Source organism: Ixodes scapularis, unplaced genomic scaffold (genome assembly GCF_016920785.2).
Source record: "Ixodes scapularis isolate PalLabHiFi unplaced genomic scaffold, ASM1692078v2 PGA_scaffold6__148_contigs__length_123643588, whole genome shotgun sequence".
Lineage (NCBI taxonomy): Eukaryota > Metazoa > Arthropoda > Arachnida > Ixodida > Ixodidae > Ixodes > Ixodes scapularis.
The window spans coordinates 33510506-33520409 of record NW_024609881.1 but is presented as its reverse complement, the minus strand read 5'-3'; the positions used below and the strand labels follow the sequence as shown (position 1 = coordinate 33520409).

The window sequence follows — 9904 nt, the reverse complement described above, 5'->3', positions numbered from 1 at the left end:
AATACACCCTTCGGGCGATTCTCTTATCGCTGCCTGCCCTTCGGAATTATGTCCGCCCCAGGGGTGCTCCAGAGCCAGATGTCACTGATTCTCAAAGGAATTAAAGGATGCATCAACATGATAGACGACATTCTGGTGTTTGGCAGAGACTGATCTAAACCCGACAGCAGACTTCAAGTTGCCCTCGAGAGGCTGCAGCAAGCGGGCGTTATGCTGAATGCCTCCAAGTGCCGCCTCGGGGTGTCGTCCCTTAAGTTCCTTGGTGTGGTGTTGAGCACCAACGGCATAGCACCGGACCCCGATAAGGTCTCCCGCCATCACGGGTATGCGATTTCCGACAGACGTGCAAGGTGTGCAGCGTCTCCTGGAAATGCTGAACCACATCGGACATTTCTTGCTGAGCCTCTCCGCCGCCACTGCACCAATCAGGCTCGTTCTGAACGAGGACACGGTCTGGACCTGGGTGGACTATAGTCGGTTACAAGTCAAGAAGGTAGGAGAAGCTCCTGCCACAAGTGTGATGCGCCCGTTTTAAATCTCTCCGCAGTCGAAAGAAGAGTTCACTGGAAACGCTCCTTGTGCCGCTTCAAGGGATTCCCACTTGTCTCCCATCCCACTTTTTAAGAAAGCGACCTTTGTATTCATCGGAGAGGGAACCGAGCCCCTGAAAGCAGCCTTTGTATCCATCGGGGGGAAGCTAATCCCCCGAAGTCGTATTTGTTTCCGTCGGTGGGGGAGAACTCTTATCTCCCTCTCGTGGCTTCCACAATGCTAAGTCAAAGTCGAAAGATAAAGCAAATATGTACAGAAAGGCAACACCCTCCTCGCGCGTTGTCTGTAACGTCACGGAAACGGTGGGACGCTATGGATGCAAAGGTGGCGGAGGGATATCCGATTCTCTTTGAGGGGCATTTGCCGCTACCTTCTTAACCTGTAACTGACTATAGTCAAGCTTCAGCCTTCGACTTGCTGAAGAAGACGGTGGCATTCAGCTCCTGCGTGGCTCGATAGAACCCACAGTATCCCACAACCATTTCTGCAGGCATCAACTCGTACGGCCTGAGTGCGGTCCTCCTGCAGGAGCAACGATCTGGCGAGCGAGGAGCACATGGGCGTACCAACCGGGGGGCAAGGGGGTGCTTGCCACCCCCCCCCCCAGTTCTCAGAGTGGGGGGGGGGGGGGGGGTGGGCGAGGCTTGTGTTTTGCTCCCCTCTGAAACAGCCACCACTGGGCAGTGCACACTGGCCGGCGGCGCCCAAGGGATACCAAGAACACCGCCCCCCCCCCCCCCCCCCTGGGGGGGGGGGGGGGGGTCTGGTTTGCCCCCCACTTAAAAACAAGTTGGTATGCCACTGGAGGAGCAGTTCCTTTTGCGTCGCGGACAATGGCTAGTTCCGAACAGCGCTACAGCCAAATTCTGAAGAAAGCACTGGGTGTCTCGTGGGCTGTCCAGAGGTTCGAGGAGTTCCTGCACGATTCGAGCTTTGTTGTTGAAACCAACCTGGGCTCTGCCGATCTAAACCTCATGTCTCATCGCGTCCAGTGGCTGTGCATCTAGCTGTTGCACCACCAGTTTATGGTGCAGCACGTTCCTGGCAAGTACTTCACCACTGCCAACATGTTGTTTAGAGACACCGAGGGCCTCGTTCCAGCTATGACTACTGCGGGCAGTGTGGAGCTCTTCATGTCACAGGTTGTGACTGCAAGCCACTCTAAGAAAAAAGGGAGGAAAAAGATAGCAACAGCGTCTTTCCTCCATTTCACTGACGTGTCTCCATATATATCCGAGAAGCAGGGAGAAACGGGATGTCTTCCTTCTGAGGCTGAGTGGAGGAAATTGATTGCATCTAATTTTCATGAGCTGCTCTAGGCTTTGTGACGTCTTTATTAGTTTCTTTCAGACACGCTGCACGCGCACTTTGATAAGCAGTATTTGTGCACCCATGCATGTCCACGCAGTACAATAAGTTAACTGAAATTGTGAACGCATAGTATCGTTGAGAGTTAGCTATGTATACCAACCACAGGCCGTCCATAGTGTGTTCTCCGAAGAACGCAGAGCCGGGTGCTGGTTTCTACCCTTCAGTTTGTCGAATAAGTAAACAAAGCCGTCATAAACTGCTAAGTTCCAAAATGGTGCTACGTACACCGGGCATGGTGGATGCGCAAGAGTCGCCCGAGTCTGCTGAGCCTATTTGAGCATCACGACGGTGAGCCCATGATAATGGCGACCGTGACATTCACCGTTGCAGCGACTCTCGTGCCTTTTACAAGTTTGTGGGTCTACCGTACTATGTTCTTACCAAGTGTGTCGACCGACGATCGCCTTGTGTTCCTTTTTTATGCGCATAACTCACATTGCTATGGCAGTACTGCTGTTTTGAAAGTGGTCATGACCCCAGACGCAAACCGTCGCCAATGACACCATGCGGTCCAGTGTCCACTGATATCTAATTATCGTCTTGGTGGTTCGGCTCCTCACATCAATATCGCTATGGCAGTGCTCTCTACTGTGAAAGTGGTTGTGAACAAACACGCCAACAGTTGCTGAGCTCACCTTCTGTGCCCAAGTGACCTAGATAATACAGTTACTGGCTTCCCCTGCCCAAGAAGTCTTTCCCTTTTCATTGCAAGGAAGTCGATATTCCCGTCATCCCTGCTGGTGTTCTCGCAGCTGCCACAATCGGGGAATATTTGCAGCGCTTTGGAGGGGGTAGGTGCTTAACATAAGAACAGAATTCCCAAGTTTTGGAAATGTTAATTGTGGGCACTTGTCTGGTATTGTACAGTATTAATAAAATTAGAGTAAAAACGCAAGCGAGCTGATGCATATCTGTATTGAGAAACCTCGAGACTAGGAATAGAGAGGACAAGGGCAACACCGTCTCAAAACCAGCACAGAAATTATTTAATTTCAGGATAATCTTTTTTGTTTTCTTTGCACAGCATGAAACACATGAAACGAATCTCCACGTAACCTGCACCTTTCAGACTGTTTTTAAGCCCATGTTTCAGGGCTCGAGACTTTCACGATGTAGAGTGTGGAGATTTGTTTCATGTGTGGAGATTTATTTTATGTGTTTTGTGGTATGCAAAGGAAATAAGAAGGAATATTGTGCTGAAGTTAAGTCATCTCTGTGCTGGTTTTGAGATGGTGTAGTCCTTGTCCTCTCTGTTCCTATTCTCAAGGTTTTTCAATATATAATTATTGATATTCTTAAAACTGGCACAGCCAGATTTGTCTCCTTCATACCTTCTTCACACACATTTTACAAGATTTAATTTCCATACCATATTTCAAAATAAGGCAAATCTCAGGATATTTTTGGGGAACCCCCTTTCAGAGCAGGATGTCCTTAAGGCAAGAATTGGTGTACCAACAAAATTAAAAACTGACTCAAGCATGCTAGAACAAATTCAAATACAAAAAAAGACTTAAACATGAAGAATGGACAAAAAAGCACAAGAAATATAATAAAATCAAAATGACCACACACACAAAAAATGTTCAAGATGACACGGTTAACCGTGATGTAACGATAGCACTAATAAAAAAAACTTTCCAAATTCACTAAAAAACAGATGCATTCAAAAAAAGAAATGTAAATCATAATTCAGCTTCAGTTTTCTCCAGTTTGTAGGTTCAGTTTTCTTGTGTTGGGCCGGAATGTGTCCCCTTGTGTTGTCGTGTTAATTAAGCTTCGAAATTGCGAAGTGAGGCACAACTTCGTAAAGTGTGCCAGAGTTGTACAGGTCAAGTTAGCACAAGTCAAACTCGTTGCCTGGTGTCACTGCCACAATGTCGTTGCATTTTTCCACAATGTGATTGCAGTAGCACGCAGTTTTCAGACGTCGGCAAAGGAGAATTAATAATCCGCAAACCACTAGCAGCTTTTCGACTTGGAGGAAGATTGGTGTGTCGTTCTGCACATCGAAGATGATCACATCTCCCAGTCGGTACATACGACTGTTTGCGCTGGCAGCCTTCACAGAGCAAAGGGTAGCTTCTGGCGTGATGACGCAGACAGCGGCTTGCCCTTCTTGTGAAAGGCTGGTTAACTTCACCACAACAGAACCAGTCGTTTCAATGCAGCTTTCGAAAAGCTTTCCCGAGAGCTCGTAGGCTTGCAACAGCTGATGGCGTGTGCTTAGTGTTCGGCAGATGTTGCGAAAGTTTCGCACATTTGAAGCAATAGTCTTGAAGTAGGCATGTTTAGCCTCGAAGCGCATTCCCCAGTACCTACGTGGTGGGCCAAACCTCTGTATGAAGCCTGGGTAATGGAGCAAGTAGTGAAACTTTGCTGTCACTGGTGCAGATGGGTGCAGCAATGTGAATGCTTCAAGAAACTCTTGGATCTTGATCTGGAGATAGGAAATGCAGTCTCTTGGAATCCTCTCTGCTAGGATAATGTCGATGCAATGTCTGTAGGCCACGTAGACTAACCAATGTGGGTTATCGGGAGGCACAGAATCTCCAAAGGTCTGCGGGAGGAGCCTGAATAAGCACCACTTTTGGCTTTCTGTGCCACGCAGGTTGGCTTTTCCTTGCAGAAACTTCTCTTTGGGTGCAACAGGGCAACCTTCTTGTCGTGAAATCCATAACTGAAGCTATTCACCTTGTTCATGTCGGACTTTTGAAGCGTGCCATCTTCTACTAGACCATGCAGGACACGCTGCATGACGACGCCCATTCCCCCTTCTAAGATATCATGCATTGCGTCCGGGGGGAGTTGGGATGTAATGTCAAACTCTGCAATGCTTTGGAGTGGAGGAATGGCAGAGATGCCATACAATGGGCCATTTTGGGATGGATTCAAAGCGAACGCTTTCAGGTGGCTTTCATGTCCTGCGCGTGTTCTCATCGTGCAATCTGCCTCGGAGAAATGCTTGTCCAGATACCCATAGCGACCAAGGCAGAAACGACATATGCGGTCGCTACTAAAGCAGCACTGGAGGCCAGCCATCTTGTGCATAGAAAGGTTGTCCCCAGTGAATGCTACTGTCACCACACTGAAGTGCTTCCCTTGTGTATGCATCTCATGCTCATGGACATAATTCAAGTCCTGGATAAGGGGAGCAAGAACTCGATCCAAGCCATACTTTTTGACCATCGGGTACATGACAAGCAGCAGGAGGTGCACGGCACTCAACTTTGACCGGTGCCTTGGATGGATGTTGATCAGCGAGAAGTAGACCACAAGGATCTTGTGAGACCCTGCTGCCGCACCCACAGGATTGCTCAGCTCAAGCTCATCTGAATAAATGAGGAGGAAGATGGTCGGTGTCTCACTGTCCTCTTGGCGCAACAGCATTTGGCAGAGGAAGTCTCCACCAGTAATGTCTTGAAGGACTGTGGACTGATGTATGGGCTGCATGACACTTTCAAGGATCTCAGTGGATGACAGGAGATTTCCCAGTAGTGGCGATAGAGGTACATAGCACACCGACTCTTGCAGTGCTTGGTTGCCCGTCTGAAGTGGCATCACCAGAACGTCTGTGTAGGAGAGGTTCTCCATCACGTATTTCTTCCTGAGGTAGGTGGTCTGTATCCCTGAAAATATGTCCTCAACAACATGTTCAGCATGTTGGAGTGAGGCCAACTTCTCTCTCACTGACATAGCAACATTCTCCTTCTCAAGGATATCTTGAGTTTTTTCTGTGATACTTTCAAGGACTTCAGACACCACATTTCTTATAACACTGAGGATTTCATCAGCAGTGCTGTGTGCTAGCTTCAGCTCCTCGGTAATCCTAAGGTGGAATAACAACAGCCGCTTTCGAAGAGCACTTCTCCTGTCGTCCCTTGGTGCTTCAAAGGATGGCTCTTGTGATGATGTACTTGGCGAGTATAAGCTCTCATGTTCAGTTTCTTTGTAAGGTTCATCGGCTGCCTTTTGTAGTCTGGCTTAAGTTGAAACCGTTGCCGTGGCAGCATTGTTTTTGCGATAGACATGTGTTTTGTACAAATTATAAAGCCTAAAAGATGCGGCACAGCCGCCGATACCACAAACCACTCAAAAATTGGTCTCGCAGCTGTGCTTAACCATGTGGTTCACAACGCGTTTAATGGACGTCGACGTGCATACCCTTACAGAAATGTCATATCTGGACTTATATTAAAAAATACAGATATGGATATATAAGGAATTGGGCAGATATGGCCAGATATGCATAATCAGGCCATATCTGGACTGATAAAGCCATATCTGCCCAATTCCTTATATGCCCATATCTGCCCAATTCCTTATATACCCATATCTGCCCAATTACTTATATACCCATATCTGCCCAATTCCTTATATGCAATATATGAACTGCTTTATATGATCCCGTGTTTGGGCCTGGCAAATAGGGTATCCACCCGATATATAGCAATTTTCATGCGATGCTCCTTCAGAATCACATGAAAATTATTTGCATGGGGCAGGTACCCTATTTTCCAGGTCCAGACATGGGATCATATAATGCATTTCTATGAATATCCACATAATATACATTTTACTGCTATCCCACACTGCCAAACGTGTGTTTACGTATAGATATATCTACAGAATAGGCCACTGACCAATCCTTATTGGTCTGGTTCGGAATCTGTCATTCCAACAAATATGTATGCTACAAATATAGAATGGAGCCGATCGCTAGCTCGGAAACATTGTAACATACCATTCGACGTCAGAAAGTAAACAGCCCTTTGGCGGGATTGGTTGTCGAGGGAGCAGACCGAGAATATGGTTTGCAAAAAAAGTTTTATTTATAAAAGCGCCAAAACTCTAAACAAGTACTTCCGCCATTCAAGAAAAAATGATAAGAAGCAAAACTGTAATATAGCACGGACAAAGATTAAAGTAGTCTAAAAATGTAATAGCACAAAGACACCTATTAAATAAAACAAACGGAAGGCAACAATTAAGCTGTAAACTATACGAAAGTTTCAAAGTCGTTGATTCCTACTCACAGAGTCACAGTCCTGATTCAACTCTCCGGTCGAGCACAGCAGTTTTGACAAGGGCTAGCTTGCTAGCCTCGTCGTTGAAGTTCTTCCTCGCACCGTGTGATGTTCAAAGCCCCCAGTCGCTCCTCGCTGGCCTTGTTTTTCCGTTCGGTCGCCAAATCTTCCCGTGTCATTAATCGTCACACATGCACACAGACACCGTTGTTTGCCGCGGAAGCAATACAAGATGAAAAGGTCATTACTGCTCCTTGAACACGACGAGGTCACCACTGTTTCCCGGACTAGGAAATGACGAGGGCATCATATTTTTAACTAAAACCTCATAAAAATAAAAAAATAAAATAATGAACACATAACAAACAAAAACAAAAGGACTAAATCATGAGAACAAAAAATGGAATAATGAACACAGAAGTAAAAAGTATAAAAACACGAAGGACTTACACAGACAGCCACATTTGTTCAGTTAACAATGACGTTTAATTCTGATAAAAAATATTCCTACTGCGCTAAAGATCACCAATATGGTGTGTAAACTAGGCCACCTTGAGCAAAGCAGGAATATTTGTGATCATAATCAAATGTCATTGCGAACTCAAAAAGTGTGGCTGCCTGCGTAAGTCCTTCGTATTACTATTCTTCTGAATTCCGTGTTCATTATTGTGGCTGTTTTGAACCAGGCGGAACTTGGTGGTGTATTTTCCATTCTGACCTTCGGACAGCTTCGTACCCATAGAAAAACCCACTAGTTTGCCTACATAATCCCACTCCTAAAATAAAAAAGAAAAATTGTGTGTATGTTTATACAGTCGGAAGTTAGCTTGCCTCAGTGGGCGTCTGCTGTCCCAGCTGTAGAATAATTTAGCCAGCGCGGTACAACTGCGATCCTGGGGTCTTTAACGCGCACCACGCAGTAGTGATACCCAACCGCACGCCGGGACGATGCTCATCCAGATCGAAACGGGCAGGGGCGGCGATCCACTCCTCCTTGCTTCTCTTGAGGCACTGACAAATAAAAATCAAAGGTTGGGTCAATTATGTTAACGCAATATACTTCAAACACGTAGCATGAGTGCTGGCAAGATATTTGCTGCCTTCAATCTAGATAAGCTTGTAAATTTACATGCTAAATAACACGTAACTTAAAAGCTGAAATATAATATTCGATGGAACTACAAAAACCGAAGACTAGCTCCGCAAATATAGTGCTCTGTAGTACACCAGAATTGAGTAGAATCGGATTACAGCGTCCCCCTTACAAAGACTGGAGCCAAACAAGTATAGACTCTGCCGTGCCACTACAACAGAAACAATGGTATTGTGATCTCGTGGAGATCAGAGTTCGGAAAAATTCTGACAGGCTTTAGCACGACAAATATGTCTAACACTATATACTTACACTGAACAAAATAGATACCAAAAACTGGCGAGACATTACCTTAATTGAGGACATGCATGTACATTTCCCTAGAAGCTTGTAATTAATACTTGAAAGCCTCTAAAAATACACCAGTAGGAAAAACTAAAAATACACCAGCAGACATGCAACCTTTCGAGAAGGTTGCATGTCTGCTGAATTTCTCTTTCTACCATTGCAGGTTCACTTTCGTATTTATTATTTTGCAACATCTTCAGGACTTATTGATAATATTATGGCGAAATTGACATGTGCAATAGTTTATTAATACTGTGTCTTTTATGAGTTTTATAATGCGGTTTGCTGATCGTTTTATTTCAAACGTGTTGAAGATACGAATACAATCTCATCGAAACAACGGCCTATGTTTCGCACGCTTCGCCGGCCGTGTGCTTTTGAATGCCTGTGTTCACGGCCGGCTAACGGTCCAATTACCCGATTAGTGGTGATGCGTGGAGTTTGCCTTAGTTTCAAATGTGTCCGACAAAGACGGAAGCGACTGTGGGACGTGGATCTACGTTAAATCTGCTCAACAGCCAAGATCATGGCACGGGATCGAAGTAAGTTCGCGTTTTGTTCGTTTGGGCTAGATTATTTCCTGCGTTCAATAGGCTTGTTATTGTCTGTAGATCGCTTGCTTTTATCAGTATTACTAATTGTGCGCGAATGGTGTTATGCGAGGCTGTTTTTCCTTTTTCTCCGATGCAGAGGCTGTCTACTCGCTTAAGGCTGTCTACTCGCTTAAAGTCGATCAGTTGCGGCGGAACTCTTTGGGAGACGGATTGGGGGTGGGGGGGCAAAGGCGGAAGAGGAGGGCGGGGGTTGATTTCCTCCTTCCGCCGTATTGTTTACTGGTAAGCTAGAATGTCTGGAAGAGCGCGATGCCCCTCCATCGCCGACGCCACTCTCCGTACTTGCGTGCTGAGAGCTGGACCCGACAAAAACAGCGATTGATTGATCGAGCAAGTCCGTAGCTTTCGCCGCCCCAGTCGTCTGCAGACGCCTTCATTTTCGCAGTTCGTACCCAGAAAAAAATTGCCAAAAATTGATGCCGCGATGAATTTACCCCATGGTGATTGATGCATAGCATACCACTTCCGATCGCAAAAATTTGTGCCCGCGAAATAATTTTTGACGCTGGCATTTATTCCTCGCGAAATGTCGAGCTCTAAAGATCATTTGCTGTACACGTGTTTCGTATGATCCAACGCACGTGTAACGAATTTCACACCTCCAGAAACACTCAGGCTGCTTGAAATGGTGAAGCATTTATTCTCTTCCTACTGGTGTATTTTTAGAGGCTTTCAAGTATTAATTACAAGCTTCTAGGGAAATGTACATGCATGTCCTCAATTAAGGTAATGTCTCGCCAGTTTTTGGTATCTATTTTGTTCAGTGTAAGTATATAGTGTTAGACATATTTGTCGTGCTAAAGCCTGTCAGAATTTTTCCGAACTCTGATCTCCACGAGATCACAATACCATTGTTTCTGTTGTAGTGGCACGGCAGAGTCTATACTTGTTTGGCTCCA

At 45.8% G+C, this 9904-nt stretch overlaps 1 pseudogene; it reads right to left on the bottom strand.

Moving 5' to 3' along the window:
- Positions 1-3760: 3760 nt before the first annotated feature.
- On the bottom strand, positions 3761-5619 carry LOC120840013 (annotated as a pseudogene).
- Between the last annotated feature and the right edge of the window lie 4285 nt (positions 5620-9904).